The sequence below is a fragment of the Diabrotica undecimpunctata genome, chromosome 9, assembly GCF_040954645.1.
Source record: "Diabrotica undecimpunctata isolate CICGRU chromosome 9, icDiaUnde3, whole genome shotgun sequence".
NCBI classification, from domain to species: Eukaryota; Metazoa; Arthropoda; class Insecta; order Coleoptera; family Chrysomelidae; genus Diabrotica; species Diabrotica undecimpunctata.
Window position 1 is genome coordinate 127,193,640 of NC_092811.1, and position 12,468 is coordinate 127,206,107.

Sequence of the window (12,468 nt, forward strand, 5' to 3'; positions counted from 1 at the left end):
TATTTTTTTCGTTCTTTTAAATGGCCAAGGCAGAATTTTCAATTTCTAAGCGGAAAGCACCGAAAAATCAAAAAAACTGTGTTTTTACTCATTTATTTGCACATAACCTGAAAACTCAGTTGGGAATTTAATATTTTTCAACATTTTTTCTGCCACATTATCAAAATCTATTTAAAGTCCTCATTTAACTTTTCATAAAGATAAAATTTGAAAATACCACGTTTTTTATCCTTTTCGCACTTTTTTACCTTACCTCAAAATCATATAGTTAAATGTATTCCATCTATTTTCTTACGGGCTATGAAGCATCATTGCTAAAATAATCATTTTCAACTTACAAATTCTCAAATTGCGAAAAAATCGTGTTTTTCTAATATTTTCCCATATTTTCCCACTTCATTGGCCCATAACCTTAAAATCTAGTAGCTAAATAACCTAAGAAATTAGGTTATCATGTTTTTTTTCTCATTTTTTTTTTGCAAAAATGAAATTTCTGCATTCAACTCCTTTCATACATATATGAAAATAAAAATATACATTTTTATCAAAATATTAATTCAATCCCTCATTGTTAGTAAGTTGTTATTAATTCTGTTTCTCTTTCTGCTATGTCTTATAGAATTACATATGTAATTATTGTGCAGATTGGCTCCCAAATAAATTTGTAACGGCGAATGCGTGTATAGAAGTGTAACTTCCACTGGCAGTCCCACTGGACTGCCACACCCGTTTTTTTTTAATTTATATCCCTTTTATAAAGGATTTTAACAAAAATTTTTTGTGATACCATCTACAGGAACTTAGTTTCCTTGTGAAAATCATAAGTAATAAAGAGAATAATCCTCTTTAATTCATTTTCTTCATTTCAAAATGGGATTTTAAAAAAGCCTTAGTGTTAGCCTGAATCAAGAAGGCTTTGATAATGGTGATAAAATATATTTATTATACCAAAGTCTATTTAAATTTACATCTGATAAGATATTCACATTATGACAAAATAGGTTTATATTTTACATGATAAGAATACAAAAGCTTTCATATATATACTCTATTACTATCTGTGGCCATATTATTAGGAACTTCATCACTTTCAGCTTCTTCGAGAGTTTCCACATCCTCCTTATATCTGTTATTCCTTCGATTAAATATTTTAAGCATAGCCACTTCTATATTTATGTCCATCCTAATTAAAGTTATAATCAAAACTAAAGAAATGCTGACAGAAAACCATTCAGCTAAAAATAACGTGTATAAAATTATACTGTACAAAGTAAAAGATCCGTAAGACCAGGCAAGGAGTTGGTCGTATACAACAACTGGCAACCAAAAGAAGATAATGATATTTGAAGGTATCAATCCATAGTTTTTGAGGTATGTTTCTTTTTTCTGATTTCTGTAATCCAGAAAGTTAAACACCGAAAGAGACAACACTACAAAAATATAAAGTCCTTCAAGAATAATAATTCCAACACAATATTCGACAGTAATAATTAAAGCAACAAGTACATAAATTAAATAAATAGCGTATTTGTTAAACAGTGTGGAAGATTTTACAAAGTGTGGACTGTGAATATTTAAAAACCAGTCAATAGCAAGACAAGAACCAAGTAGAAATATTAGTGCAATTGATAAATCATTTATCTGCGAAACAATGGAGAAGACAACCACTGGAAGACTATTAACCAAATTAAATAGATCTAAGAATCCAAAAAACATTGGAAAAAACGTAATAAACACTATATGCCATATTGAGTAATGAAGAATGTATATGTTCGTGTTTGTTTTTAGTTTAGGATTCTTTACAATAATTGTAATTATGCAGATGTCAGCCACTATGGATAAAATAGCTATTATTAGTTTTATTGAGTCGGTAACGTATGCCGTGTAGTGAAGAATGTCATAAGTTGCTTTCATTTCGTCGTAAAAAGCGGTCATATTTATATTTGCTAATGGATCTTCCTCAACTTCGGCAATATCAAATGAATCAGCCATGGTGAAACTAAAATAAATTATTGAAAAGTTAGGTATATGCTTTAATAGTCTGCAATATGCAATATTATTTATCAATATTTATCGTCATTCTCTCTGCCTTTTTCCTTACGTGACTTGAGCTTCATTATAACATGTTCCTAAAAGTTTTTATGTTACAGTAAAGTCCATTTCCATCATATTGATAGCACATTATGTATACAAATCCCTAAACTGTTGATACGGGTGACTCAATGAAAAATAGATATTTGTCAACAAGTTTACAGAAGTATATAGGAAAACAATTTTAAATTAAGTATGACCACCAGGTATAAAGGTTGAAGCAGAATAGAATACAATAGTTTTGAGGGTTACTAATCCCTAAATAAAGTTGCCAGTGTCGGAGTGATGGAGATTAACAGGTACTAATGAATTTGCAAGAAATGTAAGATGTTTATTTTATTGGTAATATATAAAATAATTTGTGGCCGTAACAGGAACCGATTTGTAAAAAAATGAATATTATTTTAATCAAATTCCATTTCAGATTCACTGCTTTCTTCAGAATCTAATTAATCTTCAACTCCAATGTTAATTATTACCGGTTCCAGCATTGCATCAGTCATATTATCCAAATTCCACATTTTATTTTCTTCCTTGTGAGCATGACTAACAGCATTTTTCCAATTTTCTTTTGATAAGGAATGTTCTAATAATTGTTGTAAGACAATTTACTTGAGACCATATATTTTCTATCGGATTCAGATCACAGTGGTATGGGGGTAAACGTAAAATAATTACATCACGGTTTAATGCCATTTCATCAATTATATATTTTTTATGAGCTGCTTTATGTTGCCTTACAATAGGTAATAATTCCTTTTTTGTCGAATTCTCCTTGTACTCACTTGCGTGTTTATCCAACCATTCGATTATCTCCTATTTTTTCCATGCCGTTGTTGGCAATTTTTCTGCTAGTCTTGAATGGTAACTAGCATTATCCATAACTATGACAGAATTTTTTGGAATTAAATCCAACATTTGCTCAAAATATTCTTCAAAAACGTCAGCAGTCATTTCTTCGTGGTAATCTTTGGTTGATTTTGAGGCAAAACTTAATAATCCACCATTGACAAAACCGTATTCGTTTCCAATATGGGTTATTATGAGTCTGCGTCCTTTTCCAACGAGAATACTGTTTATTCCAGTAGATACACCTTCGATGAATGCCTGACGGGAACTTTTCACATTTGTATCAACCCATAGATATGGTATCATATAATGTGCTATCAATATGATGGAAAAGGACTATAAACCAATGGTCATCCATATTAATTTTATATCAAATACTATTGGTCTTTTTAAAGTTCTAAAGAGAAATACGGAAATTTTAGAAGTTACTAGAAAAAAATAATCATATTTTAGTTACTTACTCGTTTGTTTCGGGGAGGTTTCGGAAGGTAATGTAAATCTAGTCGTCTTATATAGATTTTATATAATGTAGTTCTATGTGTCTATTCTTGCAAATATCCGTCATCTAAAAGATAATTATTTTATATAAGATCTAGTAAATTGAATCTCAAAACAACTTTTAAAATATCTAATTTATATAAATATATCTGCCTCCGGTAAACTCAGCCTCCGGTAAGTGCTGGGTAGATTGAGTAGCTCAGTAAATGCCGGTGCCGGTCCAAGACCGGATAAAGGAGGAGGGTTGAGGCGATGGGCTAGGAACTCATCCCTTGTCAATCGAAATAAATGCTAAAAATTTCGACTAAAAGCCTCGGAATACAAAGGATGGATCAAAATAAAGACGACTAATGCTACGGAAAAGGAAAATGATATTGGCTACATGGTATGTACAAGGATTTAGAAGCAAACAAGCCGAAGTATCCAAAGAATTAGCGGAAAGAAAAATAGATATATGTATTCTCACTGAGACCAAAGAAAAAGTGAAAAGGAAATGAAGAGATAGGAGAATATATACATATCTACAGCGGAGTGAGTAAAGATAACAAAGCTAAGAGAGGAGTCTCTATTGCCATTCGAAAAAATTTTAAAAACAATATTAAATCGTGGACTGAAGTAAATGAACAACTGCCAATACCGGAAATGAAAAAGAATGGGCACAACATCGTAATTGTCGGAGTACGCCCCAAATTTAGATACACATCCAGAAAGTAAAGACGATTTCTACAACAAGATGAATGAAATACTCTCTGAAGTTAAAGAAACTGTGAAATCTTTATACTAGGAGATTTAAACGGCAGAGTAGGAAGAGAAGAAAAGAACAGAGTCGTAGGAAGATATGGGGAACAAATTACCAACGACAACGGAATGCGTCTTAGAGATTTTTGTGAAACAATGTTTAACAAAATTATGAATGGATTTTTTGAACATAGAGACATGGAAATTTACATGGATACAACCTACTAGGAATCTGTGCTCGATTATCGACTATGTAATCCAACGTCAAACTTCCCAACTATCAAAAACGGACGTTAGGGTATACCGTGGATCAGAATATGGATCTGACCATCGTTTACTTATGGTCAACGTGATAGTTAACTTTTGCAAAAACAATAACAACCAGGTACAGAATATAGAAAAGAGACAAAAAGCAACATAAAACTTAACAGCAACTTAAAAAATGCATTCATGAGGCTGAAAGTGAAGCTTTGGAGTATAAAGACAAACATGAAACAAAAAATCAAGAATGGTGGTCGGAGAATATGCAAACGTTATTAAACAAGAAGAAAACTGCTTATCAGAAATGGATGTCAACGAGAAAGGAGGAAGATTACAAGATATATAAAAAATTAAATCGAGATGTAAAAAGAGAAGTAGTGAAAAGTAAAAATGAGATGTGGGATCGAAGATGTGCAGAGGTGGATAAGTATATAGCTGGAACAAGAGTTGGGCAATGTGATAAAGTCTGTCTGGAGGAAGGAAAGGAAAAATCTGACTTACAGTTAATAGATCTGAAACAGTGGAAACACCATTATGAGGTCTTACTGACAGAGGATAGGTGTAAGTTAAAAGAGATCGAAATGGCAAAAATATCCGAACATACACAAATATTTGAGATAACAACCGGAGAGTTAAGCGATGCCCTTAAAAGATTAAAAAACTGTAAAGCAGCAGGACTTGGAGACATCCCAATTGAGTTGGTAAAGTATGGACCAAAAATATTACATGAGATAATGGTTCAACTATTTAACAAATGCTTAAAAGGACAAAATATCCGTTGGAATGTTGGATAAATCAGCTCAATGTTCAAGAAAGGGGATAAACGCAAATGCTCTAATTATAGAGGAATAACTGTTATCAGCTCAGTGGGAAGGCTGTAAGGTCGAATAATAAAAGACAGAATAAAATCAGAATACGAAGACATAGAAGAACAAAATGGATTTCGTGCAGGAAGATCGTGCACTGATGGTATATTCGTTCTGCAGCAGGTAACTGAAAAACGGAAAGCAAGGAATCTATCAACTCACCTATTGTTTGTAGATTTAGAGAAGGCATACGATACCTTGTTACCGGTAACTGTTTCAAACATTGACGAAAGTAGGTCTCAGTAGAGAGTATGTAGATGCTATCGCAAATATATACAAAAATGCAAGAAGTGTCGTTAAAGAAGGAAACTTTATATCTGAATCATTTCCAATAACAAAGGGACTTAAACAAGGATGTTGCCTATCTTCGACCTTATTTAAAATATATATTTAATCATCGCTAGAGCAGTGGCGGAAACAAGTCTTCGGAATAGGAAAGAAAGCGGTGGTAAATGTCTTACAACTCATTTTTCACAGATAATCAGGTAGTCGTAGCGAATGATGAGAAAGACATGGACTACATGTTTAGACAACTAAAGAAAGAATATGAAAAATGGAGCCTTAATATGAATATCTCAAAGACAGAGTATCTTAAAATAGGAGATGATGAAGAAGATCCAGAGTTAGAAATTAGAAACACAAAAACATGCAGCGGTAAATATTCTAAACTCTCTACTATGGTCTAAAGATATTAGACAAGAAACGAAATTGATAATCTATCGAACCTTGGTAGACCCTATTATGGCTTATGGGGCAGATCACGAAAAAAGATAAAAAAGAATAGAAGTACTGGCAATAGATTTTTTAAGGAGAGCGTGTGGTGTATCCAAAAAAGATCATATCAGGAATGAAGATATTAGAAGGAGGACAAATACTGTATATTCCAGTGTAGACAAAATTGAAACGAGACAACTAGTGTGGTATGGTCATATGAATCGAATAAATGAAGATAGATGGCCGAAGAAAGCTTTAAATTACATACCACAACAAAGAAGAACTATAACTATATATGAGAACATGAGAAACGGTAGGCATAAATCGCTTAGGCACTCATCGTAAACTGCAGCAAATTTAAAGAATAAACGCAAAAATATTTCAATTTGTTGGTTGATTCTTTGTAAAAACATAGTAGAAAAATAAAAATGTACTTACATATTTTCTTGTTCCTACAATCTTCCAATTAATCACATGACGCTACAACATTTACTTCTTTATTTAACACACATAACTTGCCTAACAACTATGTGTTTCCAAATATTCCAAATAATGGCGACTACTGTTATGAGGAGGCTGTTCAATTATGTATTAAATTACAAGTGATACTATTTAATGTGATAGTTGAACATCTACATGTGAGAAATAATTATATAATAAAGTATATAGATATTCGATCAGTATTCAACACGTAAAATAGACCAGTGAATGCAGTTTTAGGAAATGACATTCGGTATTTCAATTTTTTATTAGATTTCTTCTGCAGATAAGGCTAATGATGAGATAATCTATGTAATTACATTTATTTATGCTATTTGTTTGTCTTAATTTTTTTTTTTTTTATTTAAACAAAAATGACCCTGCATCAACTACTAAGAGTTATTAGCAGGGGGTACAAACACAAATTACAAGTATTCAATTTCTTACAATGTATATATAACTTAAATATTGTAAAAATTAATGTCTTTCAAATATTTCAGCACTTCGTTGAACTGGCAGCTTAGTAGATCCTTCATGTTGGTAGAGAGGTTATTTTTTCTTCTTTCTTGGGTGTATGTTTTGCATTCTAACAGAATATGTTTCACAGTGATTTGTGTCTTGCAGTTGTGGCAGAAAGGGATGGCTTCTTTATTTATTAAGTGAATATGGGTTGGTATAGTATGTCCTAATCGTAGTCGAGTTATTATCACATTGTTCACAACGTTTGAGTGGGAGTGGTAAGGTGGTGCTGACAATTTCTATGACATCTTTTAATTTGTTCAGGTTCAGGAGTATAATTTTTTTAGGTTTATTATAGAATTCTCTTTGAAGTGAGTTTCTTGTATATACAGTATTATAGTGTATTTTTATGTATGAGAGAGTAATAAAACAATAAATTATGTATGCAAATCCCTAAACTGTTGATACGGGTGACTCAATGAAAAACAGATATTTGTCAACAAGTTTACAGAAGTATATAGGAAAACAATTTTAAATTGAGTATGACCACCAGGTATAAAGGTTGGAGCAGAATAGAATACAATAGTTGTGAGGGTTACTAATCCCTAAATAAGGTTGCCAGTGTCGGAGTGATGGAGGTTAACAGGTACTAATGAATTTGCAAGAAATGTAAGATGTTTATTTTATTGGTTATATATAACCAATAAAAGTTTAATAAGTACCCACCTATTTGCAAAATAAAGTTTAATTCTTTAGATAAAATAAAACGTTTTATTTTATCTGAAATGAGTGCATTCCACGAAGTAAGGGTTTCAACAATCAAACATTTAATTCTTTAATTCCAGGAATCTACGACAGTAATTGACTAGATAATTACCTTCTAAACTTATTCCACAGAAAATGTGATAGTGGGTTTTTCCATTTTGTAGGAAGGTCCAAGTGGCGTATTCAAAATTCTTAACAGTTCACTAAAAGTAGGTACTTCAGTTGCAAGGTGCAGTTTATTGTGTATACTAATGTTATGGAAAATTTGGAAGTGCCGTGTAAACGCCGAAAAATTGGTCCTCTAACAGTTAATGAAAAAACATTAATATTTAATTGTTTTAAATCATTTACAGACAAACGTTTATGTGAAAGTGTTGATGAGACCGTTGAGTTAGTTAGCAGTACACTTGGTGTTGGGAAATCTACGATTTACAGAGTTATTAAAGAAGAGAAATGTGGTAGTTTTCAAATGCCACGTAATGCTCCAGGGAAACCAAAATTTCAAATAGAATATCATTTTAAAGAAGGACTTCGACGGAAAGTGCATGAATTCTTCTTTAGACAAGAATTTCCAACATTGGATAAAGTTCTTGTCTCAGTTCGAGATGATAAGGATTACCCAGAAATGAGTCGAAGTACGTTATGGAAACTTTTAAAAGAAATAGGCTTCCGCTGGAAAAAGAATCCCAGAAAGTCTATTTTATTAGAAAGAAGCGATATTGTCATATGGAGAAGACATTTTCTAAGAACCATAAAGGAAATGAGAAACCAAAAAAGAAAAATATTTTATCTTGATGAAACATGGATCAACGAGGGTCATACACCAAATAAATTTTGGCAGGATGAAACTGTTACAAGTCAAAGACACGCTTTTGTAAATAACGTATCTACTGGTTTAAACCCACCATCAGGAAAGGGACGCAGGCTGATAATAGTACACATTGGCAGTTCAGACGGTTTTGTTGAAGGTGGTTTATTAACTTTTGAATCAACTCATACCGGTGACTATCATGAAGACATGAACGCTGATGTCTTTCAAGAATGGTTCGAACAAATGATAGATCTTCTTCCTAAGAACTGTGTAATAGTAATGGATAATGCAAGTTATCACTCCAGACTTATAGAAGGACTGCCCACAACCAAGTGGTTAAAAAAAGACTTGCAGAATTGGCTGAGTTCAAAAAATATTACGTACCATCCCGGATCTATAAGAAAGGAACTTTATTCGTTGTGTGCCCTTCATAAAGAAAAATTTAAAAAATACGAAATTGATGAAATTGCCAAAAATCGTGGAATGACAGTACTTAGATCCCCACCATATCATTGTGAATTAAACCCGATTGAACTGGTATGGGCAGAGATAAAGAGTGAAGTTTCAAGAAAAAATACCACTTTTAAAATTCATGATGTTAAACAGTTGTTTTTGGAGGCCGTAAATAATGTAAAACCTGAAAACTGGGAAAAGGCAGTAAATCACACTATTAAAGAAGAGGAAAAAATGTGGAAGCTGGACAATATTACTGATAAAATGATCGAGCCAGTTATTATAAATCTTGGTTCTGAAAGTTTATCTTCTGAATCTGATTTGGATTTGTAACAAGTAGCTGTAAGTTTTATATTAATATTTTTATTCATCTATTTAACATACCTTAGACGGTTTTAAAAACTCTTTTTCTCTTTTGTAATTTTTAAAAATAAAAAAAATGTGAATTTTTTAAAACCCTTTTTAATGTAGGCCAGTTAGTTCTAATATAGTGTGTGATAAAAGAGGTCACTTTTGTTTACATACACATAACACTTTATAACACTGAAATAACTCATTTATTTTTTACAATTATTCAAAGTAATTTTTCAATTAATCTTGAGCACGCCCATGGAGTGGTCGGAGCTACCAGTTAAAATTATGCTAATTACTCTCTCGTTCATAAAAATAAACTATAGTGGAGAATATTTTTGAATTAATAGTTTGAGTGATTCGAGGTGAGTGAAATACCCATTTGGGTTCCATTGAAGGATTAGTGATTTATCCATCGGATTTTTCCGTTGGTCTCTTCCGTTGAAGATGTATGAGTGGGGTTAAGTTTTTTCTTTTTTCTGGTAATGTTGTTTTTTAATTTAGAGTTGTGAGAGTAACAATGAATAAAGTTAAGGATATCGGTTAATTCGGAAGGTTCATTTGAGTAGTTCTTTGAGATAGTTTCAGGATGTTTAGCATGAAGGGTATTAACTAGAAAGTCGCATATTTCATTAAAATTTAATATGAATGGGGGTGATCGGTTTTCAATTTTGTCTTTTATCAATTCTAGAGAACAAATAATGTCGTCATTAGAGGTTTTAGTTTGTTTTTTAGGTTTTTTTAGTTTATGTGTGATAGGAGGAGTAAAGATTTGTGAGTCCGTTTCTGGGTTATTTTGGTCGATGTCAGGTGAGGATGGGATTTGTTTTTTAACTTGAGTAGATACTTGAGTAAGTTGTTTATTAATATTAACTGAAGGTTGCAGAGTTACAGTTTCAGCAGGATTATTAATATTATTTAGATTTGATGATATTGTTTCTTTTTGTAAGGAGGGTTGACTTGCGTTTTCTATAGTTTCAATTATGCTGGCGTTCGTTTCCATGTTTTGTTGTGTTTCAGGATCTCTATCATCTATTTCAGGTATCGTATTTGGAGAGGTTTCTGAGGGTACGGTTGAGGAGTTAGCAGTTGTTATGATGGGACAATCTGTATCGTTATGTCCAATAGTCTTGCACTTAGAGCAGTTTAGTTCATCAATAGAGAGAAATAAACGATAAGTTTTATTGTGGAATACATTGAAGGAGTCAGGAATGGAGGTATTATCAAGGGGCGAAATAAATACTTGCCGTCTGAAGCTTAGGACGTGGCTATATTCGGTTTCTGCTATACCAACTCTTAGGAAAGTCATCTTGGAAACTGCAGTGATGACTAATTTTTGTAATTCTTCTTCAATGATACTGTTTGGAATTGAAGGACATGCGTTAGAAATTACAAGTCGTTGTGCTGGTGTGATTAATCTTCTTATCTCTATTTCTGACTCATTTATATTAATATATTTGTAGGAATGAAGAAGCATATCGACTATGTTTTTGGTAGAGAGGTAGATACATATTCTGTTATTTGGAATTCTAGATGCAAACAAGACGTTACGTGGACCAACCAGTGATGCAATTGCTACGATGTAATTGTGGATTTTGATGCCTTCGATACTGGAGAGTACTACTGCTTGGTCCTCTGTTGGGTGTTTGAACGTATTTACTACATTGGAATAAGTATTTTTTTGTGTATTTGAAGTAGAAGTAGTCATGTTGTTAATTGAAGTCATTTGTTTCCCGCGTTGCCGCAGGTCCGGTCCTGTCACCGGCCAAAGAACCGGCGTGGATCAGTTCCGAACGGTTCCAAAAAACCAGTTGATAAAACCAGTAGGTTGAACTTGATTCGAATTGTATAGGTTATATTTACTATCGTAATATCTTATATAAAGGTTTTTTGTTACTCACGTCGGGTTGAGTTGATTGGCATTATCACTGCACTATTGTTTGTTGATAGTATTTAAGGATATCAAATTTTTGTTCCGTATTTTACATTTAAAAATTGCAAGATAACAGAGCGGTTTAAAACGTGGTATAATCATGCCACTGTCAGGGCCGTCTCGTCTTAAAATTTATATTCTTATTACGCGGTATTTGATTTGTTGGAAAACATTAATTTTAGGTTGTACCCAAAATTGGGCGATGGGTTTAAAGCAGGCTTCAGTTGTGTTTTGTGGTAGACTTGCTCGTCGTTCCAGGTTACTTGGCAGTATAACACAGTAATATTTTTATTATGCTTTTTTTGTATTACATTTACAACTCGTTTTGAATCGGTTATATTCGTTTAGTAATCTATTATAGTTTAGTTAGCGTCACTTAAAAAATGTAACCTTTAAGAGATTTTTTCAAATTCTCTATTTTTTAATATAACTGATATTGCCCTTAGGTCTTATCTAAATACACCTTTAGCATTTACAACGTATTTTATACTTGTAGGCAATTTGCGAACACACCAATCATGTAATGAACCTTTTAATACGAAAAAATGAAAAAAAAATGGACAAAAAAGAAACAAAAAAAAATAAATAAATAAAAAAAAATATGTAAAACAAATATATTATAACAGATGACCAAACCTAAATAAAAAATATATATATACATATTACATACAATATCAAAAAAGTATTGTAAAATTGTAATAATTCTAGAGGCATATCGGTAACCAGCACCCTGAGACGACTGTATGGACGAATTTTGAGAAATATGATCGAGGAAGAATATAAGCACAATGAAGAGGAAGAACAAAGCGGGTTCCGTGTAGGAAGATCGTGCACCGATAACGTATTTTGTCTTAAACAAATAATAGAAAAAAGATCGGCTAAGAATCTAGAATTTCATATTACTTTTGTAGACCTGCAAAAAGCATATGACAACATCCCCTTAACAAAACTGTGGACAACGTTGAAAAGATCTAACATCAACCACACATTGATAAATGCTGTACAAGAACTATATAGAGACTCAAAGGCACAGATAAAAACAGGAAAATATCTAACGGAAGAATTCCTGGTTACAAAAGGCTTGCGACAGGGATGCTGTATTTTACCAACCTTATTCAAGATATATGTTGCAGCGGCATTGGAAAGATGGAAAAGAAAGGTGCATAGGATGGGTATAGAGCTTAGTAATGAATGTATAT

At 32.4% G+C, this 12,468-nt stretch overlaps 1 protein-coding gene and 1 long non-coding RNA gene across 3 annotated transcripts in view; one reads left to right on the forward strand and one right to left on the reverse strand.

The window, feature by feature from the left end:
• LOC140451432 (somatostatin receptor type 2-like) overlaps positions 1 to 12,468 on the forward strand; it is a 1,059,667-nt gene that overhangs the window by 476,535 nt on the left and 570,664 nt on the right. The window lies entirely within an intron of this gene.
• On the reverse strand, positions 900 to 6,638 carry LOC140450007 (uncharacterized). The gene is made up of 3 exons (XR_011951931.1): positions 6,456 to 6,638; positions 3,402 to 3,505; positions 900 to 1,999 (listed from the first exon to the last, which is right to left on the reverse strand). It is a non-coding gene; the product is annotated as an uncharacterized lncRNA (long non-coding RNA).